Source organism: Odontesthes bonariensis, chromosome 14 (genome assembly GCF_027942865.1).
Source record: "Odontesthes bonariensis isolate fOdoBon6 chromosome 14, fOdoBon6.hap1, whole genome shotgun sequence".
Lineage (NCBI taxonomy): Eukaryota > Metazoa > Chordata > Actinopteri > Atheriniformes > Atherinopsidae > Odontesthes > Odontesthes bonariensis.
The window spans coordinates 26,950,700-26,964,519 of NC_134519.1; positions in this window are offsets into that span (position 1 = coordinate 26,950,700).

The following is a 13,820-nucleotide window of genomic DNA, read 5'->3' on the forward strand; positions in this document are numbered from 1 at the left end:
CAAGAGGTGATGAAGAGATGACAAGGTAGTCAATTGTAACAATAACCGGAGAAGATGGATGGAAATTTTTCAACATTTTAAGGAGTTGTACACTTTTCCAGGAGTAAAAATAATATAATGGATCCAGGCCTGTAAAAAGGGCAGACAGGGTGCCTAAAAGGCAGCAACGTTTTTTTCACAGTGCTCACTTCCCGCTAAACTCTGACCCCATGTCAAAAGGCTTTATACGTAGACACATATGCATCGAAAGGATAGGTATCCAGAGACTATTTATGCAGATTTTCCTTTGCATTAGCCTGTCCAGTGACATACAACATGTGTGTCAGACAATGTAATCATGGGTGGGTTGGCAGGACACGGATCCGGACTCCAGAGGTGAGAAAGCAAACTTGGTTTATTTATAAAACAACAAAAGTCAAAACAAGGCACGGCTGAGCCGGATGTCAAAACTAAACTGTGGAAAATAAAACAAGGAACATGGCTTGGCATAACATGAATAACCACTTATCTTATGACGTGGCATGGCTGGGGAATGGTGAGATCGGGGAAAGAAATCACAAACTGAAAAGGGAGTTTGGAAACTAAATAGTGAACTGAGAGTGATTGGTGACTGAGTGCAGCTGGAGACAATGAAAACAGGTGATGTGAGTGAAACTAATGAGCTGGCATGGGAAGTGAGGGGAAAAACAATGGAAAGACTAAAACTAAACATGAACTAAAAAAACCAAGACATAAACAAACCTAAAACATGATAAAAACATCAAACTAAAACATGGGGAAAACCCCATGGACGTGACAAATCAACCTCTCATCAAATGTCTAATGATTTGTGTGTAGAACAGTTTCTAGATCATTCAGAAATGACTCAGTTATTCTTATAGTCGCGTCAGCATAAATTTACAGAAACCCCCCCAAAATGAATGTATTTATTAAAGCTATTCATTCCAGTCTTGTGACTGCCAACTGTGGCCCGCCTTCCCCCTTTAATGCGCACACATTTGCAGTCAAGATGCCCGTCTTTTGGCAGGAATGCAATCTAATTCATGGCTGTGTTTTCATTTGGGTATAATCCAGACAAAATGAGACCTTTTGTGTTCATGTTAGCATAGAGCTAACGTCGACGCGTTCCTCAGAAGGACACAACAAACCAAATGAACGTCGGCACGAGAGAGGACTCAAGACTTGAAAAATGTCTAATAACCTCATACAGACTGCAAATATTAATAAAATAGTGCGTAATTGTTGAACCCGGTTGCAGCTTGCATACTGAGAACTATTCAGTTTCTTTCACAAAATAAGATAACAGAGAAAGAAGAAAACATTATGCACAGATCTCTATGGGTTGTGGGGATAGTAGTGCAACAAAAACCTCTCCACTCACCCACAGAGAGCAAAGCAGCCGCACTTCTCTGCCCTGTTTGTGATTCAGTGCTGACTTCGCCTGAGGCACAGGACCACAGAAGGCAGGTGGAGAGCCATGTTATTACTTTCCCATTAGATGGAGTTGGAGAGGCTATTACCTTAAGTGTAAAATTCATTGTGCTCTTTCTTGCCTCGGTTCAGTGTGGTATGGTTTCCCAACAGTAGTCCATTACTAATGAAAATGCATGGAACAGCCTGCCAGTGTTCGTCATATGTGTCCCTTAGATTTGAAAATGATGAGAGGAATAGTTTGCACATAGTTTGTCTTTGACACAGAATAGCAACAGTTTCGTCAAAGGAAGCACTCCGTACTACAGTATTGCTGTTGTGTGTTCAGAAAAGCTCACAGGCCTCTGCTTATTCAAGTCAGTGAAACAGTACCACGCGGAGTCAAAGGAGGGCAGCATGGCTGTAAATATAAAAACTCATCAACATGCAGGCGCAGCTGCTCCCCAGGAAGCCTGCAGTGGCATGAAGAGTATTTAAAGCTCCAGTTGTGGCTGTGAGCAATCACATACTGTGTCACGAGAAAATCCCCAAAACAACGTTTCACTCTCTTTTTCTCCAGTCAGGTTTTGGTGTAATCTCATTGGACGTGGGCAAATAGTTAGACCCATTTAAAAGGACAATGGGTATGGTCAAACCATGGGAAAAAGGGGGCCTACTTTCATATTTTCCTAAGCTCTTTGCCTTGACGTTGATGGAAAACTGGATGAGGTAAAGGACAAGATGGTAGGAGGACTGTAGGTCTGTTTCACTCAAACTACAGTTGTACAATTTCCATCATTTAAATATTACTTCATTATCAAGCTTTATGATTAAGTATGGAAAGAATATTCATGCACACTACAATCTGTAGTTAGTACGACTGAATAAATATAACCAAGTATCACTTTGAAAGTTTCAGCCACCAGGAACTGTGGGACAGAATGATCTCTTCACACTCATAACCAGTGTTTCCTATGCTAAAGGAGGTCATAGGGGAAGCGTTGAAGCCTCTTTTCCAAGCATTTAAAGAATTTGAACAGCCCTTATCATGGCTGCTGCTCTGGATTCTTCTGAGTCACTTCACTCAGTGAGGAACCCTCCAAAGCAGAAAAGGCTATTTGACCAAACACAAAGCCATGCTTGTAAGCACCCGAAAAAGGAGAAATTTTCACCGAGACCCACGGTTTAGAGAAGAGTCTCCAGGGAATCAGATTACGGATGTCATGGTGTCATGTTCTGCTGCTAGGTTGTATTTGATCTTCTGCTTTTCTGGTTCATTGCTTTTGTTGCACTCCTGTGATAGTATTTGCCTTATCTCTATGCTGCGTGGCCCATGTCACTCACCTGGTCCTAGTGTTCTGATTAAGTGGTCATCCTCCTGCATTATACATACCCCAGCGCTTCCTTTGTTTCTTGCCAGGTCCTCGTCTTTGTTTATTTTTGTGTATTTTCCCCTGATGCCAGATGTAGTTTTGCCGCAATAGTGCTATGTGTCTTGCTACATAAAAGTGTATTTCTTTCACCCGGCTCTCTGCTGAGCCTGAGTTTGGGTCCACTCATACACTCTCCGTGACCACTGAAAGTCACGACTAACCAAATCTGACTTGGACCCTGTTTCTGAGAAGCCCTCCGTAGCGTTTTTTCTTTTTTCTTTCTTCTTTCTTTTTTCTTTTTTGCAGAGTGAAGCGAAAACGGCCGGCAATTGTGGGGTCTTAGTGATCTTGTCATTTTGATAAACAGATCTAGTCAGTGTGCAAAATTGAAGGGAAGATTCCCTGTAAGTGGCACCATGCTGTTGGGGTCAGAGGAGTCTGGGGCGGTCAGTGTAATTTTCTGCACTGGAGAAATTTCTGCTTACCCCATTGCACACGAGCCTGAGGGCAGACACAAAATTTTGTCAAAACCCCTCTCCAACATGGAAAATGTTTCTCTGCACAATGTTCTTGTTAACTGGAGGAGCATGTTCAGCCAGAGAATGGCACGAGGAGGTGCATCCCTGTTCCTTCTGCTGAACACGTTACATACACGTTCCACAATCGTCAGCAGCTGGCAGTAGTTCAACTGTGAATTTAAGGTACTATAAACCGATGGAGGGCTCGAGAACTTGCTTGAGGATCAAAAGGTTTTATTTCCTAAGTTTTGAACAAATCAAGTGATAGATAGGGTTAGCTAATGATACAGTGAAAAGAAGCGGCTATTGATTTTCTAAGTTTCATTGGTTCATTATAGTTTCATTAGTTCCTTAAGCATCTTGTCATAGTTTGCTGTGAAGCGTCAACCTAATGGACCGCAGTCACAAAGAATCATTGCCTGAGACGAACGTCATTCCGTTGCACTTTGGCTGAAAGTGTTTCAGATATCATGCTCGACAGATGAAAGCACGAATCTTTAAGCCTTATTAAGTGGAACCAGAAGAGTGTGATTAGGGCTGTCGGTATTTTCTTTTTTTACAAACATCAGCCCTGTAGCTAAGACATTTTATAACATGGGCCATAACAACCATTATGGATGCAACCAGGTCAGTGGACTACCCCACATAATGAACACAGCAACATGTCGATTAGCTGCCAGCAGACATGAGAGTTCTCGTTCTGATTGCTGGTACGCTGCTTGAGTCTGGTTTTGTTATCAGATGCACTATCTCATGGGCTCCTGCTGTCCTTTTCGGAGAAATGGAAAAACAACATGACTCATACAACAGAAAATAGCAGCGGACTTCTCTGGACAGTCAGACACATAAAGGAAGATGATTGTAATCATTGTATGATCACCGTATTGTGCAGTGAAGTGCTGCAGTCTCTGCGTCAGCAGTGGCTGAAGGACATTTCCCAGATGTTTTTTTTTTTTTTTTTCCTGGGACAAAGTAATTTCATCCAGAACTATTGTCACATTTTGTTTATTTGAAAGGCAACTCCTTTCCTGGAAACCCAAGATTTCTCTTTACCAGAACTGAAAATATAGCCACTGTTAAGGTTCACAGGGAGGAAGCTGGTGGTCTTCCCCTTCTGTTAGCATGAAAGCGATAGCACACTTTGGAAAATGTTAGCCTTTCTTATCTATTTATTTAATTGTGCCATCTTAAACTTTTATTTCATGGTGATATTGGAGGGAAACAGGCAAACAGAATTGAAACCTATAATTCATGCAATTGCATTCATTACATATGCGCCCCAGGCAATCAGGTAGGCCAATAATTCATACCAAGAATTTATATGAAATCATGTTGAGATAAACACAAAATGCTCTCATTGCTCTAGGCTCTGCACTATGAAACCATAGTTCTATTCATCATATTCCATTTCTGCCAAAAATTGTGCCGATATGTTACACACTCAAACTTTAAAGCAGTAGTAAACGCTTGGCACACCTTTCCGTTGAAAGTCTCCGCTGTTCTTCTTGGCAGATTTGCTCAAGCTTAACCAGCCTGGTTATCAGTGCACACCTGTTTTCAGGTCTCCACGGAGATGCTCCACTGGGCTCAGGCTGTTGCTGAGCTACTCAAGGAGTTTGACAGGAGTTTTTTACGAAGCCTCTACTGTGATTAGCAGGGCATTTCAGAGTAAAAGGTGCTGCCACGTGCAGGAGGTCTTGATTTGAGGCAAAGCTTTTGGGTCTTTAGGGAGATTATCCATCCACAGCACTCACTCAACGGCACAAAATGGCTAAAAACTTAAAAGGTGAGCCACTTTAAATGGACAAGCTATGTAGGCTTCTGTTAATGGATTGTCAACGTTCTGTCAGGTGTAAACTAGATTTGTGTGCGAGTCTTGTTTCCCCCCCTTTTCAGAAACATCACAGCCTTAAAACTGACTATAAATTAGAACGCTTTATTAGAAAGGTGGAAGAATACAATACATTTGGTTACTCATTAAGTCTATGACTGTTCTACCCTGAACAGTATCTCACTACAGCTCCCTGTACTCAGTCCGGCTTTGTGTTGAAAGACTAGTGCCATTCTTTAAAGGTTACCAAACATGGCAAATCTCTGCAGAGCACCCCAAGTGCAAGCAGAACAAGTATGACCTCTCCCTCCATATCCGTGGGTTGGATGATCATGCAGGCAGAGACAACCTGTAATTACTTTCAAAGAATTTGAGACCCTGAGACCAAATACATCCGAAGTGTAAAAATGCTGGAGCCAACTGGGAGGTGAAAAAGTTGGTGTAATGGGTTGTGTTTGCATATAATTAAGGCAAGAAGAAAACGGTATGAGGGTTGCGTTTTAAAGAGTGTATTTTAACCCCAGTCAAAATAATTTTCTAACCCTAACCAGGTGATGTTATAGTCTAAACACAACCGGGGACTGACAAGGGTGTTTTAGAAAAGTGTTGTCATGAGCGGAACTGAAAACTGCTGGCGTATGTTGGTGTTGGTCTCATGTCACATCAAAGCGTATGGTTGAAATCGCTGCTCCTTCCAAAGCTTTATGTGCGTTTCCAGCTTAAACTGCTTAAAGGCTGCGATACCGCAGTTCACGACTTTGTTTTCCAGACCTGCACCGCGTTATTTTGCTTTACAGTCTCTCTGCATTTCTTTGAACTTTATGGCCTTTAATATAATTAAGAATTGTGTGTGTAGTGGCTCCACATTTGCAGGGCTCATATGGAGATTTGGTTTTTTTCTTGACAGTGGTGTTACGTCCCACAATTGCAGTGGGAGCCAAGGAGCAAAGAATTTGCTAAATTCTCTCGTGTTGCTTTAAAAAGGTAGCATTTGGTGTCTTTAATTTATGTAGCCACAAATTTCTGTGACCTGCATACTTAAGAAGTTTTAGTCACATCAGTATTATTTACCTTGAGCTGCTCAAATTCTACAATGTCCTCAACCTAACCATCTTTGGTTCCTAAACATAACCAGTCTTTGTGTAAACCAAACACAGTGATAACTTGGACTTTACTGCGGATCTGTTTATTATATGATTAATAAGTAATTTTCATCAACAAAAGAACCCAAAATTAAACCTCTGGCATGAAAACTTAAAAGACAAGATTAGTATCGGTTTTTACATTGTTTTTTTCCTATGATTGCACCTGTGTTAGTAATCAGACAATTTAGTCAAAGACACAGAACATAAAGTATTTTATTCATCCAGGGATGTCTATGGCACTCATCAGCGATGCTCATATCATGCCATCCATGTCACAGACAGATTTGAACTTTGTTTTAGCATTAAGCAGAATTTGCTTTGTTGGCCGAGCTGAACATTTGACTGGGAGCCTGTCAGTCAGAGCCTGTCACAGTAATTGCTTTGCCACTCCGCGTTCCTCTTCGGATTACCAAAAGATAGTAGAACACCTCAGCTGTTAAATTGAGGGAAAAACGGTTTCTGGACCAAGCCAACAGCACAGACTTTATTAAATCAAACGCTGCTGTCTTTGCCAAGGTTTTCACCGCATTTCCATCGCAGACCGAATTTTGTTGACTAATTCCTGTTTCCTGAGGGGGTGACTTTGCATTCCTTATAGAAATTAAAAGAATCGTGGGTGTTTTGTCAGCTTTGGTTACTTTGTTTACTGAGGATGTGGGGAAAATGTGTTTTCTTGGCATTGTGCTGGCTCTTGAATTTGCACAGGTGCCAAGTCAGTTTGCATACCACCTTTTTGCTGCCAGGATGAGCTGAATGTCAACTACCCCACATTTTCATTTACCAGAATGTTGTATTCTATAAGACAGAAGAACTTTTGTGCAGCACAATGCACTTTAAATCCCATCCCATCATATCGATACCAGGGTATTCAGTGTCATTTGTGGATATGAGCATTTCATTTTAGTGCTTTTCCACAAACTGACAGCGGATCTTACCTCCAAGCTTAGTTAGTTTTCAAAAATATTCAATTTCAATCCAAATAACGTCATCATTCACCGGGCTCATGATCTCAAACCTGATATCAGAGACTTGACAGATAAAAATCATTACTTGCTCCAGGTGTGAGAAAAATATGACAGCGTCAGATTTGAGTGCTTGGGTAAAGGGCGGAATTCATATCACAGCAGATGTCCAAATGGGAGGATTGAGGATTTCTGCAGACTTCTGCGTTCAGTCAAAACTCGTTACCCTTCACATCGCCTGGGTGTTGGGCTGTCACGCTGACACTGACTGATTCGGATCAGTGGGTCCTGAGAATTTGTCTTGACTGCAGACGGTTGAGGAAACGGACCGTTCATCACCTTAATGGAAGAGTATTGATTGTGGTGCAGGAGCACGATACCCCTCTGCAATAGTAATGGACTTCCTGAAATCACAAATGTAAAGGCATCAGGGGAAGTCCAGTGAGAAGGGAAATACTGTTCCCTTGAAGTTTTGCACCTTGTTATCTGTTTGGATATGTGTCTGTCAGACGGTGCCTGTTTCTGTCATGTAATGCATGTAGCTGACAGACGATCCTGTTAAAGGATCAGGTCACAAAGTCATTTGCATGAACATTTCCTCTATTGTCTCTTTTGATGTGAAGACTATTTTAGCTTAATATCTTGATTTATTGATATATTTCTGGTAGGGCTGGGCAACGATTAAAATTTTTAATCACAATTAATCGCATTTGAAAGCAAAATCCAAAAATGAATTCAAAAGTAGTGTATAGCTTTTAGCATTTAGTTTTATTTTAAATGTGCTGCCATATGAATGAAAGTGCCATAACATTTGTTGTGCAAACACACTTTTAACATCAGCATTTTTATGTAGTTTTTATGTAGAAGCCTCGCTCCACTGTCTGTTTCCTTGAATGAATTGCTGCTATCAGTTGTGTGTTTTGCCTTTAAGTGATATTTTAGACTGGAACTACTACGGTGAGAAGACAATTCAACTTGGCAGTGTTTACAGATGACTTTGGTTCTGTCGGCTCCGCCGTCTGGAAGAACTTTAAAATGGAAATGGCCGAGTAAAAGTTCCGTACCCTTCTCCGTGTTTGGTGGATCCGCCAATTACTTTCTTTTACGGTTCCGCAGCAGACAGCAACAGACTTTTACAAATAAAAAAACTGCGTTAATGCGCGATAATAACGAGTTAACTCGCCAGCTCTAATTTCTGGGCATCTCAGTAAACCACATTGGCTTCATGAAGGTGAGTGGAATTTTAGTTGTCATGCTAATAGGATGATCGTGTTACATTATGTTTGTCTACCATGTCAGGAGACCTTCGTTTTAAACGGGAAGAAACCTCCAGCAGAACCAGACTTGGCAGGATGGTCATTGCCCTTGATTGGTTGGTGCGTGAGAGGACAGGACAGCGACGAATACAACAACACTAGGGACAAAAACACCTGCTTTGGGACGAAAGAGAAATAAACACAAAGTTAATGACAACACTATAACATTCACCTTTCGCCCATGAATAGCATCACTCTGAACTAAGCATCTAAAAAACAAACGAACAGAGAAACAGGGGAAAACTGCTTTGTTTTGTTTTACTTTTATTTTCAAATTTTAATTTTCAGTTGGTGTTGGGTTGATTTTAGCCATCAAATACACTTGGTTAAGCTTTGGCTTCAAAGACGCTCGTTTGCATTAAATAAAATCTCCTTTTCAAAGAATACATTTTGCAATGTAAACCATCACGGCTACTGCAAATTTTGATGTGAGTATTTGGTTGGCTCTGTGCCCATTTTATCTTGTAAAAGGTTGCTGTGGTTCTGGAGCCTTTCCCAGCTGACACCGGGGCGGTAAAAAATAAATAACTAGAACAATTTTTGCAGATTTTGCCTGGGGGACGACCATTGAAATAAATGCTTTTTGTTGATCCGCAGTTTCTGGATATGTAAATGATTATCATTATTTTAACATGTTTGGCAATTCGCTTTATACGATAACTCATCAATGTTTTTAGGGTGCGTTTCTGATTGCTCCAAAGAGACATAACATTTCTTTTTCCCCAGCATGTAGAATTTTATCAAAGCACATTTTACAACCCTTGGAAAAAAATGATGGAAATAGCACTCTTTGAGGATATTCATTGTTGTAGAATAAATAAATGAACAAATTACTTCGTCCCAGATCTGACACGAAACAATAGAACTGAACAGCTAATGATTCTGGCTTAGTGAAACATACCTAGAAATGTAAAAATGTATAAACAATAAAAAAAATAAAGAAAATTATCGAAATGATTACATTAACAAATTTAAGAGCATTGTTGTCCTTTTTTGGCTCAGTAAGGAAAAATAATGTCCTTCATTGGTCAGGTTCCAATTTTCTTATTTTCAGATTCCATCATAAACTTTCATCAGGATGAAGATCTGGACTTTTCGCTGGCAGTGTCATTTAGTTTATACGGCTTTCCCCAACCAAAGTTTGATTGCTCTTTCCTCTGAGCCCAGATACATTATCATCCTTAAAAAACGCCCCCAGCATTTCCAAATCTCATTTCAAGTCATGGAATGACAAAAAGTCCAGACTTCCCATGCACATCTGTGCATTCAGACGTAATGAATGCTAACATCTCCCCTGGTGCTGTACCTAACATCAACCACATATCACCAGTGATTGTGAGAATCTGTTAGTATTCTTCAGGCAGTCACTGGACCAGCACCAAACAAAACCTTTGGCATAATCTCTGCCAAATACTGATTTATGTTTAATCACCGAATTTCACTTTCATCCAATCTTCCACAGTCTGTTTTTTTTCATTTCTGTCGTTGTGTTTTTTCTATTTTTCGAGGTAAACTGCTTTGAGTTTCGTCTTCCTTGGTCGACCCGTGTGTTTCCCTTTTACAACTCTCCCGTTTAATTGTTCTTACTCCAAATCCCAGCTGACTGGGAACAACCAACATCTTTTACCACAACTGAAGTTCAAACATTGGGTTCACTGTCTTGCCCGAGGGCAGTTTGACATGAGGTCTGAGGAAACTGGGAACCAAACTCCCAACCCTCTGACGACTGCACTTCCTCCTGAGCTACAGCCGCCTGTGGCGCAGAACGTTCCACTGAACATACTGTTTTAAAGAGCTAGAATGTTCAGCTGTTAGATAAAATAGTTTTGTGTCATCTCAGCGATTTGTTCACTTTTTTTTTTTTTTAATGAAATAGAACGGCTGAATGAACATCCTTCCAGAGTTAGGATTCCATCATTTTTGCCAGGGGTTGTAGAAAGACTGCATTTTAGAAAGACTGGAATGGGAAATGAAAATGTTCTTATTGTAATTTGAATAAGCCTAAACCTTTAATCTGCAGATTTGCATAACCCACTGTTGTTGTTTTTTTTTTTTTATACGTACCCCATGCCCACTTGTATCTGATAGGAACATGCATTCTTTTGTTTTTTTTCCCCCCACCGATCAGTATAATCCCATTATTCTGTGATCTCACATGTTAGAATTACTGACCGTTGTCAAGGTGTGGGGACCATCGGACGGGACGCTGGACAACAGACGTATCAGCAGTGTGTGCGTGTGTGTGCGTGTGTGCGCGTGTGTGCGCGTGTGTGTGCGTGTGCGTATGTATGTTGGTGTTGTGGAGTCATCCTTTCAGGGCCAAATAACATAAGTCTCTGGTAGCCTCCATTCGGCTGTATTTGACAATCCCCTCAGTGATTTGTGGAACAAATGTCTGCCTGTCGCATTACAGCTGTTGTTTTGCCGAGCATTTGTAAAGCCTACATGTCCTGCATGCTTTTCACTGAAAGATCATCTCATTACACAGCGTGTATGTGTGTGTGTAATGTGTGTGTAGTGTGTGTAGTTTTGCATTAAATCACTGTTATCTCCCCAGCATCTGCCTGCGCATGTTATTGATTCTAACCCATGTAGACCAAATCCCAAACAAATAAGGTGATTTACTCACCTGGATAACCCCCCCCCCTACACATTTATATGGAAATTGCGCTCATTTTTATTTCTCCGTAAAATATGTAAATGGTTACTGCCCCGTTGGTAATTTGGTTATGTCTGTATCGTTTAATCTCCATCTGTCTATCTGACTGTGAGTTTCCTGCCCTTTCAAAATTGCTCAAACATGTCAATTTTAGTAACAAAGAGATAGATTAATCTATTGCAGTTATACTCTCCCAATGACAAACAGCTTGTGTCTACTTCTGTGTTGCAAGATTTAAGCTGTCACACACTGTGGGAGAAAGGAGAAAAAGTTAAAAAGAAAAAAACAACAACTTTGTTTTATTTTTTTTTCCACATGAGGTTTCTGGCCTGCAAAGAAGCCGAATGGCAACAAAGACATGTCATTTCAACATCAGAGGTGGCAAAGCCTTTGTGGCAGGGACAGACCCAATGTGCTCTCTTTGATTTAGTGGTGTTTTCATTTACAAGGCAAGTTGAGAATGAGACGACTCCTAATTACAGCCAAATCCCAATGGGAGGATCTGCAAAGGGATGAAGGGTTTTTATTCAAACACACCCACAAATGTGACTGTTCGCACAGATACACACATCTGGAAAGAGTCTAAAGATCCTTGATGTTCTACGGCCGATCTCAAAGCAGCACTAATGGAACTGGGACTAGTTCAAGTGCACTTAGATAGTTGGGCAGTGCTGTGTGTGTGTGTGTGTGTGTGTGTGTGTGTGTGTGTGTGTGTGCGTGTGTGTGCGTGTGTGTGTGTGTGTGCGCATGTGTTTGGAGAAGTGATTTTCTCTGCAGATCTGTTGCTTCAAATTGTCAACTATGGCATTATGGATCAAACAGTCTCAGTCTGACGCTGTTTAATAAGGTGCTTTTGGTTTTTACGGATGGAAAAAACAATTTGTTAACAAAGTTTGTGGAGCAGTTAATGGGCAAGTAAAAACTTAATTGGTCTCTGCATGCATACAAATTGCCCATGCATTATAATCTAACATTTGTTGCTTCTCCTGCGAGCCAAAAAGGGTGGGCTGAGAGCAGCAGGATGTGAGGAAAGATGGTGAAAGGACCCCATGCTCTTACAGACATTTGAGTGTGGTATTAATTATGTTGATGTGGGTCGAAATAGGCTCACGCTGGCCCAGAGGGGGTGGGAGGAGATCATTAAAATCAGAGCTCAAATACACACCGCAGCATGTTCAGCATCTCAAAGACACACAATTAGGCACAAACTAATGTTCCCGCTAAGACATGGGTGCCTTCGCACATGTAGCTATGCTTCAGCGCGCATTGACTTGCCTAGGTGTGCCTGCTCATGCACACAGAGATGCATACACACACAGGCAGCCGTTAATCAAGCAACTCTAAATGTGGGTCAGTGTGGTTTTAACTGCTGTGGTGTGTGATTAGTGTGATCAGGCCATCATCAAAGAGGACATGCGCACAGAGAGGCGTGTGCATGTAACTTCTGTGATCCCAACCCTGCCAATCTGAGATGGACACTGGCAGTTGAGATGTAGTAGGGGGTTTCTTGCTGGTAGCGACTTGAAAAAAACAGAACTGCATTTTGACTAGAAACACTGTCCATAATGAGTAAGTTGTAACAGCTAAAAAAAAGTAGCTACCTGTTACAGCTGGAAGAAAAATATAGCTAACAGGTGAGCAGAAAGGCCCACACAGTTAGCTTAAATTCATGAATAAATAGTTAAAGACGGCTAACGATAAAGCACAGGTCAAGTATGTAATTGATAAACAATCAGTTAAACATCCATGATAGATTAGGCAGTCACATGAAGGATAAATACAAGGTTGAAGTAGTTTGCTAACAATACCGAGTAATATTTTTGGGCCTCTGTTGAGATAAATTGGCAAGCTTAAAGTAGGTTAATGTACTTCAGTGTCTACAAAGGTCACCTCCCTTGGTGTTTTTCATATTTTGTTGAGTGCAACATGTAACCTAAATTAATATTTTGGGGGACTTTCTGTCATGGACCTGTGCAGTTGTCCAAATGAAAGGTTTGTTATCAAGGTTTGTAATTAAAAAGGAAAGAAAAAAGGCACAAAAGATGAAAGATAGTTGTGTTGGCTGCTCACTCTCTCGCCCACTTGTCCTGATCTTCATCCAAAAGTATAACATTTACTATGACTAAATGCAAAACAACTTAATGTTGCTTTGAAAGGTTCAGGCACTAGAAATTGTGGGACAGAACTATCTTCTGTCTTAAAGGATGGTCCAGTGTTTCCAAAGCTAAAATAGGTCATTAAGGAAGCTCTGGGGCTTTTTAAGCATTTAAAGAATTCAAACAGTGCTTTTCATGGCTGCTACTGATATACTCTCCGGTCATTTCACTCAGTTAGGAACCTTTTTAAGCAGAAATGATTTTCAACTGAACCTCAGGTTTTGCCAATTACATTCGGGAGTAACAGAATTAGTTTACTTTTTTTTAATATAATTTTTTGGGGCTTTTTATGCCTTTATTAGATAGGACAGTGTAGAGAGACAGGAAGCAGGGCGCAGAGAGAGGGGGAACAACACGCAGCAAAGGGCCATCTGATGTGGGACTAGAACCAGCTGCAGCGAGGACTATAGCCTCTTGTACATGGGGTGCCTGCTGTACCCATTACGCCAC